This window comes from Camelus ferus, chromosome 9, assembly GCF_009834535.1.
Source record: "Camelus ferus isolate YT-003-E chromosome 9, BCGSAC_Cfer_1.0, whole genome shotgun sequence".
Taxonomy (NCBI): Eukaryota; Metazoa; Chordata; class Mammalia; order Artiodactyla; family Camelidae; genus Camelus; species Camelus ferus.
Genome location: NC_045704.1, coordinates 50,264,643 through 50,287,771, shown reverse-complemented (window position 1 = coordinate 50,287,771; position 23,129 = coordinate 50,264,643).

The following is a 23,129-nucleotide window of genomic DNA, read 5'->3' as shown; positions in this document are numbered from 1 at the left end:
TGTGTGCAAAATCTTGTTACTACCAGCTTTTTAACTTGAGACACCAAGATGATTAAAAACATGTATGAGAAAATTTCCTAATTTGAATTTGACTAATCTCGTATATCTCACTGACAATTTCTTTTATGAGCACAGATTTTATGTTCTGTGGTTATTTCATCCCACCATAAGCATGAGACCAGACAGTTCTTGACAATCATCTAGGGTTAGATATCAGTTGGAGACTGGAAACATTAGAAACATTGCACAGAGTTTTCCACCACGTAGATAATTTTGTTTCATAAATCTAACCAGAACTCTAAGCAAACTCAAAGAATTCTTTTAAAGATTTACTTAATGACCCTCTAGGTAAACTTCTAAACAAATGCACTGAGAATTAAATGAAAAGTACAACAATTTACAGGTGTACGATTCTGATGGGAATTTTGCTTAGGATCTAGCTAGGTCAGCATTCTTACTCCGCTGGCATCTTGGCTCACTCCATGTGCCATTTACACAAGAACTTGTTCTTGTGCTTTAGTTGTCATTGATTTGAGCTGTCTCATTTCTACACCTCTCCTTTCCCACATTTTCTGCATCATCCCCTGTGGACTTTATTTCTCTTGATTCTTTGCTCAGCTCCTGAAATCTATTGTGAATCATGTACTTAAGGGACACTGCATGTACCAACTGGTTTTCTTTGAGGACATTTCTCCAACACAAAAGTCACCATTTTTTCTTTCTAATAGCATCCAAATTAAAGTCTGTGCACTTCTTGGAAGCCCCATTACCTGCACTTTGTCCCCGACAAGAAGAGAACATTTCCTGCAGGATCTTACGGTTTATAGCAGGAAGTGTCAAGTAGGGTCACTTCTCCTCTCCTATTCTCAAAGGAAAAAAAAAATTAACTTTCCAAAAAATCTTGCTTCTCTTGAACATTCATTTTTCTACACTTATAAACATCCTCTCATGGCTAAAGTGGGAAATCAGAGATTACAGTAGCCTGGCAGAAGAGAGCCCTTGGCCCTTTTAAAAGTTCACTCCTGAAACATGTGGGTGTTTTGATTTTGCCAAGCCATTTGGCAAAACTTCATTCACACTGACAAAATGGTGAAATGTGGACTCAATACTCTTTAATGACTTTGCATTTTAATTTATCTACCATTTGCCAAAGCTGCTGGATTGATTTGCACCATAAGGGACATTTACATTTTATGACAGAGGACTCTGGCCAGTGCTGACCTGCTCAGCATTTATATTGATGATTTGAAATAGAATACAGAAAAAAATACTTACAATGTTGGAGAAAACACAAGAAAAAATATTTTAAAGAACTGAATCCACTAAAATAAAATTTTGAGATAGGTTTATGTAAACTATTATAAAATAAAATATTACAGCTGGTAGGCTATTAGCTATTTGTTCGTTTTTGCTGATTTCCAAAATTCTATATTACATTTGAAGTCCAGTTCTTGTTGCTAACATTTGTTGAGCAATGAAATATGTTCTTCAAGGGGTGGGCTTTGAGAATCAGCTGTAGCTCTGAAGTTAGATTGCTTATATAGACTATAGATTTTAGGCTCCATTCTCACCAGCTCTGTGACTTTATTTAAGTTACTTAACATCTCTGTGCCTTGGGTGATAATACTAGAATGTATCTTATCTGGTTCCTGGGAGAAATAAATAACATAATGGATGCAAATCATTTGAGCAATGCCTGGCAGATGGTATGTGCCAATAATTCCCAGGGATTATTATTATCTTTTCTTATCTTTTTAAAATAGCTTTGTAAATGGGATTTTTTTTCTCTATGCAGGCTTAAATTTTATCCTCAAAAACAGTGATATGGTAAGAAAAATCCTCAGTTACCCGAAATTCCTTTTTAATTTTTATTTGAATGTTGGTTTATTGATTCACACAGTATTGAAGAATTGGGAGGTTTCCTTAAATGAGAGTCCACATTTCAGCACTATGAAAAGAAATGAGTGATACAAGAGAAAATTAGATTAAATCCTTAAATTAAATTCCAGATTAAAAAAATATCCTAATAGGAAATGTACCAGTCTGGCTTGCTATTAAGAGCTAATACTTCTCCAATCGTGTAGTAATGGATGTTGGGGAACATCCCTTAGGCATTCTCATGAGAAGATGTGGATAAACAACTTAACTAGACAGTGTGATTAAGGCTTCCTCAATAACATCAAAATCACCTCCAACTTAATTCTACTCATTCAAAGAAAGAAATTACTTCATTTCTAAGTTAATACAAGGTTCCTTCTTAATGTAATAATTGGCAGACAATATTATTTGGTTTGATATGCAATAAGCCTAAATGTACTTTGAGGGTTATTAAATCAATGGCATCTTCAAGACTACAGAGAATAAGAAGACACAATTGTTTTATTTTTCTCAGACTCTCCTCTGTGACTTGAATGTTCAGATCATATTTACCAAGTGATTTTTGTATTGGAAACATAATTTTAAAAAGCCGTGATTTTACCAGAAAAGACTGGGAATTAAAGTTAATATACTAAAAGAAAAAATGTGAACCAGAATAAGATGTTTTATTTCCATTCATCCACGTTTGATCCCTCACAGAAAAGAGAGAAATGGATATTTACATCAAATATCAGAGTTTGATATGTTCTTACCTAAATACATCTTCAATAGAACATTTTCAGATTTCTTTTATTAACATCCCACAAACATTTTCCTAAGGTTTATTTCCAACTAAATCTGTAAGCCCTGTGACAAGGAAACTTTGCGTCTCTAGGAAGCTGCCTCATGAGCACTCAGCAGACATGAAATAGCTCCCCTTTAAAACATGAGCTGGGCTACTGAACAACTTTGCCAAAGGTATGTGGAGGACTTTAAAATATCTGAGGAACACTGAATACGAATGTGGCCTATCAGTACAAAGTAATAACAATATTTTAAAGCTTGAATTCAGCTCTGATCCTAAGCAGAATAAAATAAAACCCAGGAAGAATCCTTTAAACTAGAATGGGAATCTTATACGCTGCCCCATAAAAACAGAAATACATGTATGTATATATGTATATGCACATACCATCCTTACTCAAGCCTTAAATATTATGAACTGTCTGTAACTATTTTACCACCATTTATTCCTCTCCATCACTGCAAACGGAATTTTTATCTATCTGTGTGTGATTCTCATCATTCCACTGTATCTTCTCTCAGGGAAAAGACTGCCCTTCCCCCCAGCCAGTGTCTTTTTCTTCTTCCTCATTCTATTTGTCCTCTCAGCAGGAAAAACATTGTAGATCAGTGTTCCTCCCTGGGCATCCCCTGCTTCCAGTCTTCCTAACCATCTTTTACCTCATTTCTTTTCTTGCAACTGCCCTTACACACAGAGAGAATTCTTTACAATTCTTTGTAGGTCGCATGCTGAAGCTACTTGTTAGTCCTTCTCTGGTACCAAGTAACCCAAAGGGAATGTAGTGGACCAGCACTGGATAAAGAATTTGAAGTCTGGATCAACTGAGCTTATATCTTGAACAGTTGAATATTCTCCAGAAAAAGAAATATTTTTAAAAGGAAGTAACTAGAATACTGGTGTCAAAAATATTGTTTTGTCTTAGCCAAGGGGAATGCTCAAGAGTAATGAATTCCAATAGGATAAAGTTTATTTTTATGCACACTGATAACACACTAAAACAAAGACTTCATGCTCAGGGTTCCAGGCTCCTCTTTATTCAGCTGCCATCTTCTTCCCTGTCTCCTCACTCCTGTTCCAGGAGACTGGACTATCTGCCTCTTTGCTTATCCTAGCCCCAGGCCACTTCTCTCCTGCAACCTCCTTGGCTAAGAAATCTCCCTATCCCTTCTGCTGACTCTCTCACAGAGCATGTAAGTCTCAGATTATCTGCGGCGTCTTCTGCAAAACTTCCCAGGCCAACCCCATGTTGGTTCATGCTTCTCAATGCTACATTAATGCCCCACATGCATTTCTATGGCTGTACCTGGCCACACTTCATTAAAGCCCTTGGATTTCATGCTGGTTTGCCCCAGTGCTGTGAGCTCCTGAGAGCAACTGTGGTCTCCTATTTATCTTTGTGTCCACCAGGCTGAACACAATGTCTGACATATAATAAATGTTCAGTAAATATCTAAATCAGTAGATGGAGGAATGAACAAATATTGAATTCAGGGATTCTGATGATATTATCTTGAAACTAGTCATCAATGAGATTAAGTTCAGTAAACACAAAATACATTTTTGAACCTCACAAATTGCCATAATCTTATTAATGTATACTGCAATGTTTTTACTATTATTACTAATTAATCAACTTCATACATTGCTATTCTTATGAAGTGGCTTACTGCACACATCATATCATTGTGTTTACAGAGTCTCAGAAAGATACAGTGAACAAGGTCACACGTCCCTTCTCTGAGAGGATTTGATAAATTGTAGTGCTCTCTGAGCAGAGATAATATTATAAAATATTATTGGGACTGGAATGATGGATTCAAATTAAGGGCAACTTCAATTTCTACTCAGCTAGATAACAAATTTCAACAGCATATACTGTTATGTCAATAGGTGCCATTACAAAAAGAAGAGTGATTTTCTAAGTTCAGTTTTATTACTGAAAAAAATGAAATTTTTTAAAATCCAGTATGGAAATTTAGGCAAAGTGATTCCATTTATCTCAAACATTTTAAGAAATTGTTGTGTCTTGTGTCTCAGGCTACTTTAAAAAATATATAACAATGTAAATTACATTCAAGAACTAGAGCAAACAGATGAGAAATGCATGGACAATCTTCCTCATGGGTGGGACTCATTACTAGTGAGACAGGAGGGAAGAGGGCAGGGCACAACCATTAAAGAACGTAACAGCCACTGAGGATAGGACAAATACTGGTTAGAATCGACTAGGCCCAACATAGTGGGAGATTCGACTTCCAGTAGACCCTGAGTCTTAAGTATATGCTCATTGTAATACATTAGCATGTGAAATTACACACCCACAGGTGCCATGGCAGTTCCAAGGCTGACCATAAAAGGCCAAAAAGTGGGTGGTGGCTCAACTGAAAATCCTTGCCCTTTCCCCAAAATAGTTGGAATAATCCTCCAACTTGTTAGCATGTGAAATTACCCAGCCTACTAAAAACTGACAACCCCATGCCCCAGGGCTGCTCTCAGAACCACATTCTGCCTATGGAGTGTGTATCTCTCTAAATAAACCTCTTTCACTTTACTGTGGCTCACTCTTGAATTCTCTCCTGCGCAAAGCCAAGGACCCTCACTTGGCAGCGTGCGCCAAGGACTTGCTGAGACCTGGGACACGACCATCCTCCTCCCCATTTTCCTGCAACACTAGGACAAGATATCAATAACTTACTAAAAATTATACTGGAGCTCATTTTCAAGGAGTCTCAAATATTTTTCCACTTGAACATATAATTAATAATGTGAAAGAGATCAGAGAAAATAAATAGATTGTAATCAGAAGATTAAATGCCACCTTTAAACATCTTTTTTTATTAACTATGTCCCACATAAGTTATTTTCTCAAACAGCAAAGCAAAAGACCAACTTAGTTAATGAAGTGTTGATTTTTTTAAAGGAAAAATGTAACCATACCTCAGTTATCTAGTCAATTGCTTAAAAACTCAAGTGTATTTCTATTTACTGAGACATCTGGACAAAACTTATGTATCTCAAACTGAAGTTGAGAGCCATCTGTATCCAGTCCACAGCAGGACGTGAACAGGGATCAAGACCAGACAGAATTGAGAACATTTCATTATCAAGACGGAAGAAGATATGACAGAGTGCTATTATCAGCAAGACTCAGAGAAGTTTGTTCCATACTTCGTATGGAGGTCTATATTTATAATTGCTGGATTGAGTTGTTTTTCCCACTCAATTGTTTAAATGATGCTGTCTTAACATAACTTCCTAATCATTTAAAGAGTGCTGTCTTACCATAAATCATGTTTACTTAGCACCAGTATCATATGACCTTTTTTAGGATTTTCCTTTTGAGCTAAATAAACACATTATTTTGTAGTGATAAACAACGGATCATGTCATCCTGTAAAAGGAGACAGACCTTAGAGAAAAAGGAATGAAAAACACAGGACTGATTGGGTATAAAATTCCCAGGGACTGCATACATAGTGATTTGAACATGTTCATTAAATATAATCATGGTATAATTTGTTTCCTAATAAAGTAATAGAGGAATGTACTAATAAAAGAATAATGAGTACTATGGGGAGGAATGTTATTTAGGTCTTATCTGCATAATCAAACAGACAGAACTCCTTTACACATGAGAGAATTGAAGCTCTGTAGGAGAATCAAGCACAAATTACCAAAATAATATTCTAACTTTTTTTTGGCCACTTGCAAAAAATGACTGATTTGTTTAATTTCAGAAAAGCAACTACTCTTAAAGTTTGTATTCCTCTTTTGTAAAGAGGACAGCAATAGAACATAACTCACCAAACCAATTGGAATGAATCACAAACTGCACAGATATTGTTAAAAATGAAAAAGTACTGCATTTAAGTGAATAATAGAAAAGCTGAATCATCTAGTAGAGTGTAGTGGCAAGCTTTAGCACAGTTATAAGGGTAATGAATCTCCTTTTATTTGGTTAAAAATAAAACAAAAATATAGACTTGTATACTTTAAAAGATATTTTCTTTTTAATTCTATAGAAATTATTATGAAACATGATTCGGTCTACTTTTTTAAAAACTGTATGGTTGGAAAAGATTCTGCTAATAAAAAAATCAAACAAAACAAAATTTTTAAAAATAAAAATGAAAATTATCCCCAAAATCTCAATATTCAGATAGCATTACTTTTGTCAGTGATATGTATACACAATGCTGAGTATATCTGTAAAAATGATTCCATAGTAATGCACTACAAGAAATAAATTGCAACTAACTTTTTTCTCACTTAATACTTATAATTGCCTTATTTTAAAATCAATGCAAATAGACCTACCTGTTTTTTTTCAAACTGTTAGAGTGATATCCACAATAATTTAACTACTATCCTCTTAATGGAACACTTAGATGAGTTCAATACATTGCTACCACAAACAATGTTATAATAGACATCTTTCTATATGCTTACATTTCATATGCATTTTAAATCTTCAAAATTGTCAGATCAGCAACATGCATGAGATTATTTTTTCCCCACATTTTGTCATCACTAGAATCTTTACTTTAATCTTTGCAGATTGATAGGCAAAATCAATGTCATGGTTCTCATCTACATTTATTATTGGGACATAAAATTATCTTCTCAGGTAATTTTAGTGATCCCTCTGCCAAATTTTCTATCATTCCAGTAATCACTTTGCTTATTTTGTAAGAGCTTTTTTATGTACTAGAGATTTACGTGTTATATATCACTTACAGAGGAAAAGTGCTGTTATGGACTGAATATATGTCTCCCCCCAAAATTCATATGCTGAAGCCCTAGCCCCCAGTGTGGCTGCATTTGGAGGAAGAAGAAATTAAAGTTGAATAAGATCATAAGGGTGGGGCCTTGATTCAATAGGATTAATGTTCTTCTAAGAAGAGACACTAGAGAACTCAGTCAATCTCTGTACACAGGCATCAAGGTAAGGGAATACAAGGATATAGCAAGAAGGCAGCTGTCTGCAGTCAGGAAAAGAGTCCTCATTGAAGACCTGATTGACCAGAACCTTCATGTTAACTTTCTAGCCTCCAGAACTGTAAGAAAATAAATTTCTGTCATCTATTTGATGATAATTTAGTCTATCATATTTTGACTAGTATTTGGTATTGTGATGATCTCAGGCCACTAAGATCTTCTTGGATTGTAATTCAATCCAGTTAAAATTGGTCAGCATATTAGCTTTCTGAGCTGCATAACACACTGCAACAAATTTAGCAGTTTAAAACTACATTCATTTATTATCTCATGGTTTCCAAAGGTCAAAAGTCCAGTCACAAGTGGACTGGGTTCTCTGCTTTAGGATCTCACCAGGCTAAAATACAGGTGTCATCCAGGTCTGTGTTCCCATTATAGACTTAAATGAAGAAAGATCTGCTTCTAAATGCTCTCAAGATGTTGATATAATTCATCTCTTTTCAGTTGTAGGATTGAGGATTTTTTTTCTTTCTGTCATCCAAGTATCATTCTCAGCTTCTACAGGATACACATGGTTCCTTGTTCCATCACCCTCTCCATAGGCCCTCTCACAATATGGAAGCTTAGATTCTTCAAAACAGTGATGGAAAGAGAGAGAAAGTCCCTCACCTCAGTGAGTGCTCAGTCTTTCCTTATTTAAGGGTTTTTATCTGATTAAGCCAGGCCCACCCAGGAACATCTCCCTTCTGATTAACTTGAAATCAACTGATTTGACACTTGAATTACACTTACAATAATTTCTTCTCCTTTTCTATATTCTATTGGCCAGAAGTAAATCACAGGTCCCTCCCCACTCAAGGAGAGGGTTACACGGATCATGAACACAAGCTGGGGAGGGGGCAGGAATTATGAGGGATGGTATAGAGTCTATCCATCACAGTATTTTGTGTTTTCCTTTAACTCTGAAATCCATGTTTTTTCCACTAACTTCTGACCATCAGCACTGTGAAATTTTAGGGACAGAGGTGATGGGTGGTCAGCCAGGAGCTATGAGGGAAGAAGAAAAAGGTATAATAAGAGGAAAAGATTGGAGAAGGGGAGACATATCCACACAAGGATGAGTAGAAAAGTCAAGTTGGAGTAATGACTTTCTGTGAAAGAAAAAGAGATGACTTTTAGCTCTCTTGTCCTATATCCAGCCTGTCCTACCACATGAGAAAATTACCCAAGTTTTCTTAATTTTATTTTTCCTTAATGTTAATAAGTCACCCCGTTTTTCTTGCCAGTGAGAGCACTGTCATGATGCCTCTTGCTCATCCTTCACACCTCAGCTGAAGTAAGAAATTACACTCTCTGATGTCAGTTTGTTTCTTCCTTCCTTACACTTTGAAGAACGGGCCTCATACATAAAAATCAGAGTTCACCTGGGTCTTCCCTGTCTCTTGAGATTAGCACAAGTTCCTGAAACTACAACTTGGGGGTACCAGAGAATGTTCTCCAATGGCTGTACAGACATTAAGCACTTTGTTCTTGGGTCCTCTCTGCTGAGGCTCCACTGAACTCTTCTGGATTCTGTCTTCTGTCACATCAGTCTCTGCAAGCCCCTCTTCACATATCATTTGAGGTTACTAAATTCAGTGGGAGTTCTAAAGGGAGAGGCAATGTTAACGTGACAGGAATATACATGATTCAATTAAAAATGAAGAACCTCTTAAATGTTTGCTAGCTACCCTTCATCTCGTCCCCACCCTGCCACTCAAACCAAACAATCTCGCCGCATCCCTTTTTTCCATGTCTCTTATTTCATTCAGATTCCTCCCTCTCTGTTCCAATCAGAAAGAAAAAGACAAAAGAATAAAAAAGTTATCTGATTTCCTCATACTGAGTAGCTCTTGATGGTGACTGGCTGTTGCGGACACTCATGCCCTGTGATTTCACCTCCCAGCTCAAGTAGTCTACCAGGATATTTCCCTCAGGATATTTGCTTCCCTAAATAGAAACCTCATGCTTGCTGACAAGATAGCAAAGGTTACACATTGGTGGCACATTAATACTCTACCTATACCGGACCTCTGGGAGGATGCTTACTCAATTTGTCTTATTCATCTTAGGAACATCTAGTCCCTGGCCTTTTGTCCAACAGGCCCTTCCATATGTATGTGCTATTGCAATGATCACAGGAAAGATATACTGCAACTTAGCAAGTTCACAGAGTAAATATCATATGAGTGTAACCTAGCTTCCTTGTTAATTTGCAGAACTTATATTTCCTCCAATGTTTACAGGACTTAAGGAACAAGGAACTTCAAAAAGTGGCATAAATTACAGCATCATATTATACCACACCCCACGCTCCAGACCTATCATCTTTAACACACAACGTGGTGTAGGACATGCCACATCTCAGAACACACCATCTATATACCACATCTACAACTGCTACTGTATCACATGCCGCCCTGAACACCACGTCCCACAGCGCACGCGTGCTCACACACACACACACACACTCACACACACAGAGTACCCCGTCGTCCTAACATACTGCACTGCACCACAGAGCACAGCACACACTAACTACACCCCACTACAAACTCCATACCCCACATCTATTATCCCCAACAGACCACATTACTCAACCACACAACACCCCATGCCACTTCCAACACACCACCCAACACTTACCATCACAACATACTACACACAACAGGAATCCATCCCATGCCAAACATACAAATGCAAATTACTCAAATGCTGTGCACGTGGCACTGGCTCAATCGTGAGTGAAAACAGGAAATGTTGACCTTCAGGGAAATCTCATTCTTCTACTGTTCCGTGGTATTAGAATATCAACCTAAATAAAAATTAGTATGGACTTCAGGGAGATATTTTTATGTCCATACTTAGAAAATATATCAATACTACAAGGAAAACTATAGTTATATAAACAAGCCAGAGAACTGGGATGGGAGAGGAAAAATTAAAGTTGAATCCTGATCATTTGTGGGTGAATAGAGTGACTTTTAAGATAGTGTGTTGGTTTGTTCCCCAATCCCTCTTCTCAGACCAGAGAGTATTCATTACAATATACTGTAAATACTACTTTGCTTATCTTCTCTTCCAGCCTACTTGATGAAGGCAGGAATCAAATCCTTTGTTTCAGTTTCCCCAGAATTTTTCCCAGACCCTGACACACAGTAGGCATTCAAATAATTTTTATTGATTCACAGCTTTGAAGAGAGATTAACTTATTATTATAGAAGTTATAAAAGCATAATTTTAGGTGTATCTATTCTAAATAAGTCTATAAAATTAAATAATATTGTTAGGGAATTTTTCAAGCTCTTGCTCCATCGTTTATTTTCATCCCTTTCAAATTTCAAGGGAAATTTCAGGGCATTCAATTTCAAACAGAGTTGTGTAACAGATTTCAAATTAAATAAAAGTAGATTTCCCTGTGATTTAAAAATGGATAAGTTTCCAATCAATTATGCATATAGTTCACTTGGCTTGTCCTTCACAGTATAGAATTTCTAATGGTGTTTAAAGTTGGGAAATCCATGAACAGCCTCTCTACCATATGCTATCATTTTCTTTAATTACAGTCCTATTTGGTTTCTTAATGAAGTAAAAATAAAATTCAATATATAAATGTTATGACATTTAGGGATATCTAATTCATGTACTCATCCTGTGATTGATTTTTTAATGAAGAATTAAGAGTGGGTTAAGTCCTTTAAAACCAAATATATTCTAACCTACCTCAACATATCAGTTTCCAAATAATCATGTTTTTATTTTCAATGCCATTCAAGTACAGCATTTTAAAGATCCTACGAGGCCATCGTTCTAAGCACAGGTATCTTCATCAAAATGCAATCAATGTAATTTTTCACACAACTTGAATTTGAAAAAGACCCGTCCAAACTGCACATTAACCCTGAAGCCAATGCACTGATCCTTATTTATCACAAAAATACTTGTTGTCACCCTACTCAGTTCATCTTTATCTTATGAGTTAGCTAATGGTAAATGAGACAGTAAATATTATACATAAAAGTACCTTTAATAAATCAAAAGATTTGAAACTTACATTGCCTAATATTAAACAGTGATTATAACTATTTTAGTTTGAGCAATCATGTATCAAAATAGAGGTTTGAAATTTTACACTTAAGAACAGTTCAAGACAAGAATCATACTTTGAGAACATTAGAATACACCAACTGAAGGCAAAGTAAACAGTCTTGTTTTTGTTTTGTTCCTCTTGATAATAACTTTTTAAAATCTCCTTGGGAATGGCAAGTGAAACTGTAATTAGCATACATGTTTTCCCCTAAATATATTATGCTTTAATAGACACATCAGTAGAAGTGTTGCACAGAAGTCTACAATTACTCCCTATGATCTGTATCTTTGTATAGCCCTCGTCTGTTGAATGTGGAAGTTACTGAATGCTATGACAGAGTATGATTAGGTTGTGTTATATGGCACAGTTGACTTTTAAAAAGGGATATTGTCCTCCCTGGGCCTGACCTAATCAGATGAATCCTAAAAAGAGACAAGATTCTTGCTGGAGAAAAAGATTTAAAACACATGAGGGAGATTTGAATTGAAAGAGGATCTCTGTTGTTGGTTTTGAAGATGGAGGGAGCTACATGACTAGTTAACCGAAAACGCATCGTAACTTAACTGAAAGAGCTAAAACTACAAAAATTTTAAAATAGCACATAGGAGAAAGTATCTATAATTAGTCTTATGCAAAACTTTCTTAGATACACCACCAGAAACACCATTTATAAATGAAAAACTGATAAATGGAACTTATGCAAATTTAAAACATTTGTGTTTTAACAGACACCTTTAGGAAAATTTAATAACAGGCATTGGATTAGTAGAAATTATTTGCAAAACAAATATCTCATAAAAGACTTATATCAAAAACTATAAAGAATCCTTAAAACCAAGAAATAAGAAAACTTGATTAAAAATGGACAGAAGTGTAAAATTGCCATTTTACCAAATAAATAAATAAATAAATGATTAACAAGCACATAGAAGATAGTCAGTGTCATTAGTGATTAGGGAAAGGAAAATTACCACCACAATGTGACACCACTTTACACCCAGTAGAATGGCTATAATTAAACAATTTTTGAAGGACAATAAGAAATTTTAGAAAGAATGTGGAGAAAATCTCTAGTGGAAATTAAAATACTGTTGCCACTTTAGAAAACGATTTGGTTGTTTCTTAAAATGTGAAACAAATTCCCCATATAACTCATCAATTCTACTTCTAGGTAACTAGTCAAGATAAATTAAAAATATGTCTACACAAAGACCTGTAAATTAATGTTTCCAGCAGCATTATCAGTGAGTCAAAAAGTGAAAACAATAAAAATGTCCACTTACTGGTGAACAGATAAATAAAATGTAGTGTATCCCTACAGTGGCATACTATCTAGCAATAAAAATGAATGAACTACTGCTATATGCAAAACATACATGAACCTCAAAAGTATTATGCTAAGTGAAAAAAGCAAGACACAAAAGGCCATACATTATACATTTTCATTTATAGGAAATGTTTCCATATATAGGAAATGTCTAGAAAAGGAAAACCTATAGAGACAGAAAGCAGATTCTTGTTTGCCTGAGGCTGGGAGTGGGAACTGAAATTGATTCCAAATGTGCACAAGGAATCTTTTGGGGGAGATGGCCGTACAGGATTGCGATGCTATTTGCAAAACTGTAAGTTCATCAAAAATTATCGGTATACTTAAAACGGGCAAGGTTTACGCTGTGTGAATTATACCTCAATAATGCCGTTTAAAAAAAATCACAGACAGTAATTTGCAAATATTGGCCTTTCTGTCTTCATAGCCAAGGCTACGCTGCATGGTTTCCCTAAATATACCAAGGCCCATGAGATCTGTTTTTCACCTTGGAGTCTCTAACGTGCTTTCCTTCAGCTGAAGCATATTTTTGTGGTTTGTCACAATTACCAGCACAGCTATGGTATGTCAACGAAAGTATATTGTACTTCTCAGTCACAATGTCAATAGTACTTAGGGGTATGATGAACATGCTTAAAGACTGATTCTAGCTAACAGTCAGAGGTGGGAGGAGAACAATAAGATACTTAATTAGACTTACAGTGAAATTTTATTATTAATATAGGCAGAAACCTATATTGACAACTATGCCAATGAAAGAAGGAAGTAGCTGAGATAAGTTTGTGGATCTAAAATATAACATAATTGTTGCAAAAACATTTAAGGCTATCAGAAGCATTCCTTTCTATTAAGGGACACCAATAAATATTGTCAGTCTTATCAATAGAAGAATCAATTGGACATACATGACAGAATTTGCTAGAAGTTCCTCTTTGCCTTGAACATGAACCAGGCATACTGTGAAGATTCTGTTTCTAGCTTACGTTGAAAATATAAATTAGGTCTGATTGAATAACACTAAATTGGAAAGCATAGTTTATAGCTTTCAAAATCATATTTAGCCTTGTTAATGTGTCCCTAGGGCAAATTCCTTTCAGGGCATATTAAATTTATATGGCATTAAATAATGGCTTGTGAACTGCAATCAACACATATTAGTAATAGAGAAAAAAGTAAACATAATATTGAAACCACATGAGCTATGTTTCTCTTATTTTCAGAAACTAGTATCATTTTTTGTTGACTCAAAGGGTAATGAAATTAGTGGAATGCTTATAAACCAACTGCCTATGTTCATCTGAAAATCTGTTCTTTAAAAATAGAAATTCCCCAGAACACTCTTTGACATAAATCACAGCAATATTTTTTTTGAACCAGGTCCTAGAGTAATGGAAATAAAGGCAAAAATAAACAAATAGAACCTAATTAAACTTAAAAGCTTTTGCACAACTAAGGATACCATCAACAAAACAAAAAGACAACCTACAGAATGGGAGAAAATATTTGCAAATGATGTGACCAACAAGGGACTAATTTCCAAAATATACAAACAGCCATACACCTTAATATCAAAAACAAAAAACAAAATAAAACAAGCAACACAATCAGAAAGTGGGCAGAAGACCTAAATAGACATCTCTCCAAAGAAGACATCCAGATGGCCAACAAGCCCATGAAAAGATGCTCAACATCACTAATTGTTAGAGAAATGCAAATTAAAACTGAAATGAGGTATCACCTCAAACCAGTCAGAATGGCCATAATTCAAAAGTCCACAAACGATAAATGCTGGAAAGGGTGTAGAGAAAAGGGAACCCTCCTACACTGTTGGTGGGAAAGTAGTTTGGTGCAGCCACTATGGTGGACAGTATGGAAGTTCCCTTAAAAACTAAAAATAAACTTACCATATGATCCAGCAATCCCACTGCTGGGCATATATCCAGAGAAAAATATAATTCAAAAAGATACATGCACCCCAATGATCATAGCAGCACTGTTTACAATAGCCAAGACATGGAAACAACCTAAGTGTCCATCAACAGATGACTGGATAAAGAAGTTGTGGGGGATATATAGATAGATAGACAGACAGACAGACAGACATATATATACATACACATACACACAATGGAATATTACTCATATTATATCAATACTAGCCATAAAAAAGAATAAAATCATGCCATTTGCAGCAACATGGATGGACCTAGTGACTGTCATTCTAACTGAAGTAAGACAGGAAGAGAAAGAAAAAATACCATATGATATTGCTTATATGTAGAATCTAAAAAAAGACAAAAATTAACTTACTTACAAAACAGAAACATACTTACAGACATGGAGAACAAACTTATGGTTCCCAGGGGTGAAAAGAGGTGGAAAGGGATAAATTGGGAGTTTGAAATGTGCACCTCTTGGGAGTGATGGAAATGTTAGGTATCTTGATTGTGGTGGTGGTTTCACAGGTGTATATGTGTATAAAAATTCATCAAATTGTACATCTGAAATATGTGTAGTTTACTGTACAGAAATTAGACCACAACAGAGTTGTTAATAATTAATTAATTAATTAAAAGAAATTTCTGTAGGACATATGTTTCTCAGTTTATTCATTTTAATATTTTCCTTTAAATCAATTCATGTTAATAATCAAAATACAATAAGCAAAAAAATCATATATAATATTTCATAATGAAACATTAAATTCAACAAGAATTACGGTATCTCACTAAGAGTATATTTTAAATGTAAAGTAGTTTGGTTAAAGATAAAGAAAATTTTGTTTCCTATCTCAAAATAAGGTTATTTTGAAATAAAAGTGGTAAAAATTTCACTAGTGCATAAATATACCCAAAACTGATTAACTTGATATAAAATATTATAGAGTTCATAAAATTCAGCAGACAGCATATGATAATAAAATGTAGAAAAGAGTAAAATATATTAGACTTCTATTATATTGTTAGGTGACAATAAAATGTTTGAAGTCTATAACAAGGACTTTTTTTCAAAAATAATTTTTCTTGAAACGATGTGTAAATGTATTATCTATAACAAGGATTTCATCTATTTTTATCTTCTATTTATGTCTGAAGTGACATGATTTTTTCATACATTCTTATTTTAAAGTTCTTTATGTAGATCTGAATTAGATGTGTTAAGGTATTAAATATAAAGGTTTAGACTATTGAGCAGTATCTTCTCACTCCTCATTTGTTCTGGTTCTTGTCACAGGCAAAAGGTAAAATTACTTTGAACTTATCTCTCCATGTTGGTCTCCTGATTACATGCAATAGTTAACCCAATAGGTTGTACAAGAGGAGCCATTTCCTTCTGTATGACAAGGAACTATAATTTGTGTGCCACTAAATCATGGAACAATCTATTGAGGACATTGTCAGGCACTGATGATAAAACCCTCCTATAGTCCTACTAGCCTCAGAACTAAAGTATCCTTGAGACATACACTCATACTCAATAATGGGGGTATACAGGATAAGTAGGGTTCTTGACCTAAATGTTCACTATGGAGACTATAAACAGGTATAATTCTGTATTGTGCATTTACCATAATTGATGTTCTTTCTGCTGCCAATGTTTTGAATTGCAGTTACAAGAAAACTCTACAAAATGGAGAGATTCACTGATGTTCAAAGTATCCCTGGCTCAAAGTTTTATTTTTTTAATTTAATTCATTCAGTTTTAAGCACAGTCATAAAATTTAAATGGACATAAGTCAGAAGTTTCAGTAACAGTGAGGGGCTGATGAAAAATTTCATAGACCATAGAACACATATATCTCACAGTTTTAACTATAAGAATTTAAAAATAAAATTACATGTTTAAACATTTGTTTAACAAATAATTTTGTTGAATTTCTGCTATGTCTAAAGAAGAAATAATAACTCTGGTTTTGGAAATGGCCAACCTTACTCCTGAGAACCACCTTCTAATTGAGAACAATTAGAAAAACTGAAAGAAAAAAATTACAAAATTATGTGTGAAGGCATCAAAGAATTAATAATGTAATAAAAAAATTAAACAGTGAAAGTCCAGCATAAGAAATTCAATGATATGAACCCAAAATTAAGGTCCGTAATTATCTTAGAAATTGATGTTGATTTTAGAAGTGCCTGAGAGACTGAAGAGATCAACAAGGATTTTGAAAGATTTATAAGCTGAAGAGTCAAAAATAGAATTAAGTATCTTCCAAGTAGAGAAAACCCTGGTAAATCACAAAGGCTATTCAATAAAAGAAGGATAAGCAGGAGCTACACAGGTCTTCATGAGACCAGCAGTTCCTAATGACCCTACCTTTCATTCAAAGCAAACTTAAAACTTCTTTGGGAAAGAGTACATCATTCTAGGGTGCAAATTACTTTGTCAACTTCTTATTTACAACATACAGCATTGAATTTCTTAAAAAGTCACTATTAGCAGATTAAACTAAGTGGGAAATCAAGGAAGCAACAGAGAATACAAATAAACCTACACAGGAATAAAAGAATTATCCTGAATTTTAAAATAACTGCATCATATGTTTAAGGAGAAAAAAGTCAGTTCAAAAACTTTGGCATAGAACAGTAAACTATTAAAAAATGCAAGCAGAATTCATATAATGGGAAATTATCAATTATTAAGACAAAAAACAATTAATGTGTTCAAGAGCAGATTATACAAAGCTAAGGAGAAAATCAGTTACCTGTAATATAGGAAAGAATGAAATGACCAAATCAAATAACAAAGGGGAAAAGAGCAAAAGTAGGGTGTTAGTTACTTTGGGATGCAAAGAGTTTACACGTTATTGGAGAACTGAAGGTGAGAACAGAAAGGGACAGGAAAAAAGATCAGCTGAGAATTTTATAAAACCAACAAAAGACATCAAGTCACAATTTCAAGAAGCTGAAGACAAAAAAAAAAAGGATTGCACAAACAATAATCAAACAATTATAGACAGATCATATTTTTGAAAACTTTGAAAAACAAAAAAAAAATTTTTAGGTTTTCATGGGAATATCACACAGTAAATTCAAAGTGTAAGTCTAACAACAGACTTCTCAATAGAAATTATGGAGGCAAAGAGATATAGAATGAAATCTCCAAAATGATTTTGTTTTAAAAAGCCAATAAAGTATGCTTTTTTTTGGTAAAAGTGTAAAATAGCAGGTGAATCTCAATGTACACTGACTGAATAAAATTACTAATATAGCATTGTGATGTTTTAAATATATAACACAGAAATTTTAAATGCCTGAGAACAATAATAGATCAAGTTAATGGATTCCAAGAATTTTGTTTTCTATGGGAAGTAAGGAAGATTTAATATATATTAACTTTGATAAATTAGCTATGCATGTGGCATGAATCTCTGAATGTCTAGAAAATTACTGCAAGAATTTCAATGAATGACTTTAAAGTCATAGAGAAGAAAAGACAAAAGAAAATACACATTTTACCTGATGGTATGAATGGAGAAGAAAAGAAACAAAGAATAGGTAGGTGAAATAAAAACAGTAATCTAAAACATATAGATGGCCAGCAGGCATATGAAAAGATGCACAACATTGCATATGAAAAGATGCACAACATTGCTAATCATAAGGGAACTGCAATGCAAAACCTTAATGAGATATCATTTCACACCTGTCAGAATGGCTATCATCAAAAAGATCACAAATAATAAATGTTGGTAAGGATATGGAGAAAAGGGAACCCTCATACACCACTGATGGGAGTGTAAATTGGTGAATCCATTGTGGAAAACAGTATGGAGGCTGCTCAAAAAACATAAAACAGAACTGTTGTATGACCTAACAATTCCACTCCTGGGTATAGAGTCAAAGAAAACAAAAACACTAATTTGTAAAGATACATGTACCCCAATGTTCATAAGAGTATTATTTACAATTGTCAAGATATGGAAGCAACCTAAGTGTCCATCAACAGATGAATGGATAAAGAATTTGTGGGCTATACATATAATGGAATACTACTCAGCCATAAAAAAGAATGAAATTTTGCCATTTGCAACAACGTGGATGGACCACAAGAGCATTATGCTAAGTGAAATAAGTCAGACAGAGAAAGACAAATACTGTATGATACCACTTATATGTGGAATCTAAAAACTAAAACAAATAAATGACTACAACAAAACAGAAACAGACTCACAGATAGAGAAAAAACCACTGGTTACCTAGTGGGGAGAGGGAAAGGAGAAGGGGAAAGATAGGGCTAGGGAATTAAGAAGTACAAACTACTATGTAAAAGTAAATAAGCTACAAGAATATATTATACAGCACAAAGAATGTATTATTTTAATATATATTTTAATATAACGATATATTATACAGCCAATATTTTATAATAACTCTAAATGGAGCATAATCTACAAAATGTTTGAATCACTATATTGTCCACCCAAAACTAATATGATATTATACATCAACTGTACTTCAATAAAAATATTAATAACAAACTCAAAAATTAAAATAATACATCCTGTACATGGACTGATAGACTAAATAATATAACAAATCTCAAATACAACTGGTTAAAAGAAACACATCTTAAATATAAAGACACCAGAAATAAAAGGTTAGAAAAGTTTTTATCATAAATGCACTGAATAAGAGGAATTTAGGAAATGTTTTTGCATAACTTAAGGAGGAATTCTTTGTGTTGGCAAAAGTTTCAGTTCATAAGAAAATTGTAATAATTCTAAATTTGTATGTAAATAATATATATAAATAAAATATAAATTGCAGGGAGGGGGATCAAGTAGGAAGACACTGAGCTCACCGCTCCCCCTCAACCTCCACAAACATATCAAAAATACAATCACATATAGAGCACCTCTCACTGAGAATGATCTGAAGGCTAGCAAAATGTCTCTTTTACAACCAAGGCTATAAAGAACCACACAAAGTCTGGTAGGAAGGGAGAAGGCACATTCCAGTTGGGACCCACACCACTGGCTGAAATTTCCCCAACCTGAAGAAGGAAACAGATACCCAGGTACAGGAATCACAGAGTCCCAAACAAGATAAACTTAGAGACCTATACCAAACATATCATAACTAAAAAGCAAAACTCTTTAAATTTTAAAGGCAGAAAGAGAGAAAGAGTCACATAAAAGGGAACCTCCATCAGCTGATTTCTTTGTGGAAACTTTGTAGGCCAGAAGGGAGTGCCATTATACATTTAAAGTACCAAAAGAAAAAACCTACAACCTAGTATACTCTACCAGCAGGGTTATAATTAAAAATTGAAGGAGAGATAAAGAGTTTCCCAAACAAGCAAAAACTAAAAGAGTCCATCACCACTAAACTGGTCTCACAAAAATGTAAAAGGGTCTTCTTAATGTGCAAAAGAAAAGGCTATACCAAGAAAAAAGAAAATAGTTGAAGGAAAAAAAACTCACTGGTAAAAGTAAATATATAGTAAAGGCAGTAAATTAACCACTTAAATAAGCTAGTAAAAGGTTAAAAAAATTATAAATATCAAGTATAACTACAAAAAAGAATTAAACAATACTCATAAAGATATAAGATAGACAAAAATATAGACAATGGGGAGGGGTAAAAAATGTATATCTTTTAGAGTGTGTTTGAACTTAAATGACTATCAGTTTAAAACAAGTAGATATAATTACAGGTTGATATATATGAACCTCATGGTAACCACAAATCAAAAATTTACAATGGAATACTACTGAGCCATAAAAATGACAACATAACACCATTTGCAGCAACATAGATGTCCCTGGAGAATGTCATTCTAAGTGAAGTAAGCCAGAAAGAGAAAGAAAAATACCATATGAGATCGCTTATATGTGGAATCTAGAGAAAACATAAATACAAAACAGAAACAGACTCATAGACATAGAATACAAACTTGTGGTTGCCAAGGGGGAAGAAGGGATAGATTGAGAGTTCAAAATTTGTAGATACTGACAGGCATATGTAGAATAGATAAACAAGATTATACTGTATAGCACAGGGAAATACATACAAGATCTTGTGTAGCTCATAGAGAAAAAAAATGTGACAATATATGTATGTTCATGTATAAATGAAAAATTGTGCTCTATACTGGAATTTGACACAACATTGTAAAATGACTATAACTCAATAAAAAATGTTTAAAAAAAACTTACAACACATACACACACAAAAAGAGAGAGAAACTCAAACATAATACTGAAGAAAATCATTAAACCACAAGGGAAGGGACAAAAGAAAGAAGAAAACAACAGAGAAGAACTAGAAAACAACAAAATGGCAATAAGTACATATCTATCAAAACTTACTTTAATGTCAATGGACTAAATGCTCCAAATCAAAAGACAGCGTGGCTGATTGGATTTTTTTTAAAAAGACCCTGAACAAATAATCCTAAAATTTGTATGGGACCACAAAAGACCCCAAATAGCCAAATCAATCTTGAGAAAAAAATAACAACGCTAAAAGTATACCACTTGCTGACTTCAGGCTATATTATAAAGCTACAAAGTAATCAAAACAATATGGTACTTGCTCAAAACAGACACATAGATCAATGGAACAGAACAGAAAGCCCACAAATAAACCCATGCAAATATGGTCAGTCTAAAAGACACTGTCTTCAATAAGTAAGAGGTGCTGGGAAAACCAGACAGCTACATGTAAAAGAATCAAATTGGACTACTTTCTCATGCCATACTTTAAAAAAAAAAAAAAAAGGAACTCAAAATAAATTAAAGACTTAAATGTAAGACCCGAAACCATAAAACTTCTAGAAGAAAACACAGGGAGTGGACTCACTAATATTGGTCTTAGTCTTATTCTTTGGCTCTATCTCCTCAGGCAAGGGAAACAAAAGCAAAAACAAACAGATGAGACTTAAACAAACTTAAATGCTTATGCACAGTGCAGGAAGCCATCAACAAAACTAAAACGCACCTTCTGAATAGGAGAAGATATTTGTAAATAATATGTCTGATAATGGGTTACTATACAAAACATATAAAGAACTCATACAACTCAATATCAAAACAAACAAACAACCCAACTAGAAAAATGCAGAGGACCTGAATAGTTCTCCAAAGAAGACATAGTGATGATCGATAGGCACATGAAAAGAGGCTCAACATCACTAACCGTTAAGAGAAATGCAAATAAAAACCACAATGAGATAATGAGATATCACCTTACACCTGTAAGAATGGCTGTTGTCAAAAAGACAACAAATAACAAGTGTTAGCAAGGATCTGCAAAAAAGGGAACCTTTGTACACTGTTAATGGGGATGTAAATTGGTGCAGCCACTACAGAAAACTGTACGGAGTTTTCTCAAAGAATTAAAAATGGAACTACCATACAATACAGTAATTAATTCCACTCCTGGGTATTTATCTGAAGAAAATGAAAACACTAATTCAAAAAGATACATGCACCCTAAGTTCACAGTAGCATTATTTACAATAGCCAAGATATGGAAGCAACCTAAGTGTCCATCAACAGATGAATACATAAAGAAGATGTGGTATGTATACAAAGGAATTTTACTCAGCTATTAAAAAAGAGTAAAATTTTGCATTTGCAACAATGCAGATGGACCTGGGAGGTGGGGGTTCTACTTAGTAAAATAAGACAGAAAAAGATAAATACTGTATATTTTCACTTACATGTATAATCTAAAAAAATAAAACAAACGAATATAACAAAACAGGAACAGACTCACAGATACAGAAAACTAACTAGTGGTTACCAGATGGGTGAGGTGCTGGGTAAGGGCCAAAATAGGTGAAGGGGATTAAGAGGTAAAAACTATTAGGTATAAAATAAATAAGTTATAAGGATATAATGTACAGCACAGGGAATATAACCAATATTTTATAATAATTTTATATGGTATATAATCTATAAAAATACTGAATCATTATGTTGAATACCTGAATCTAATATAATTTTGTAAGTCAATTATACTTAAATAAATATATATATAGCAAAATAATTGATAGAACCTAAGGGAAAAATAGAAAATCCATCATTAATGTGATATTTTAATTGATCAAGCATCTAATTAAGATGC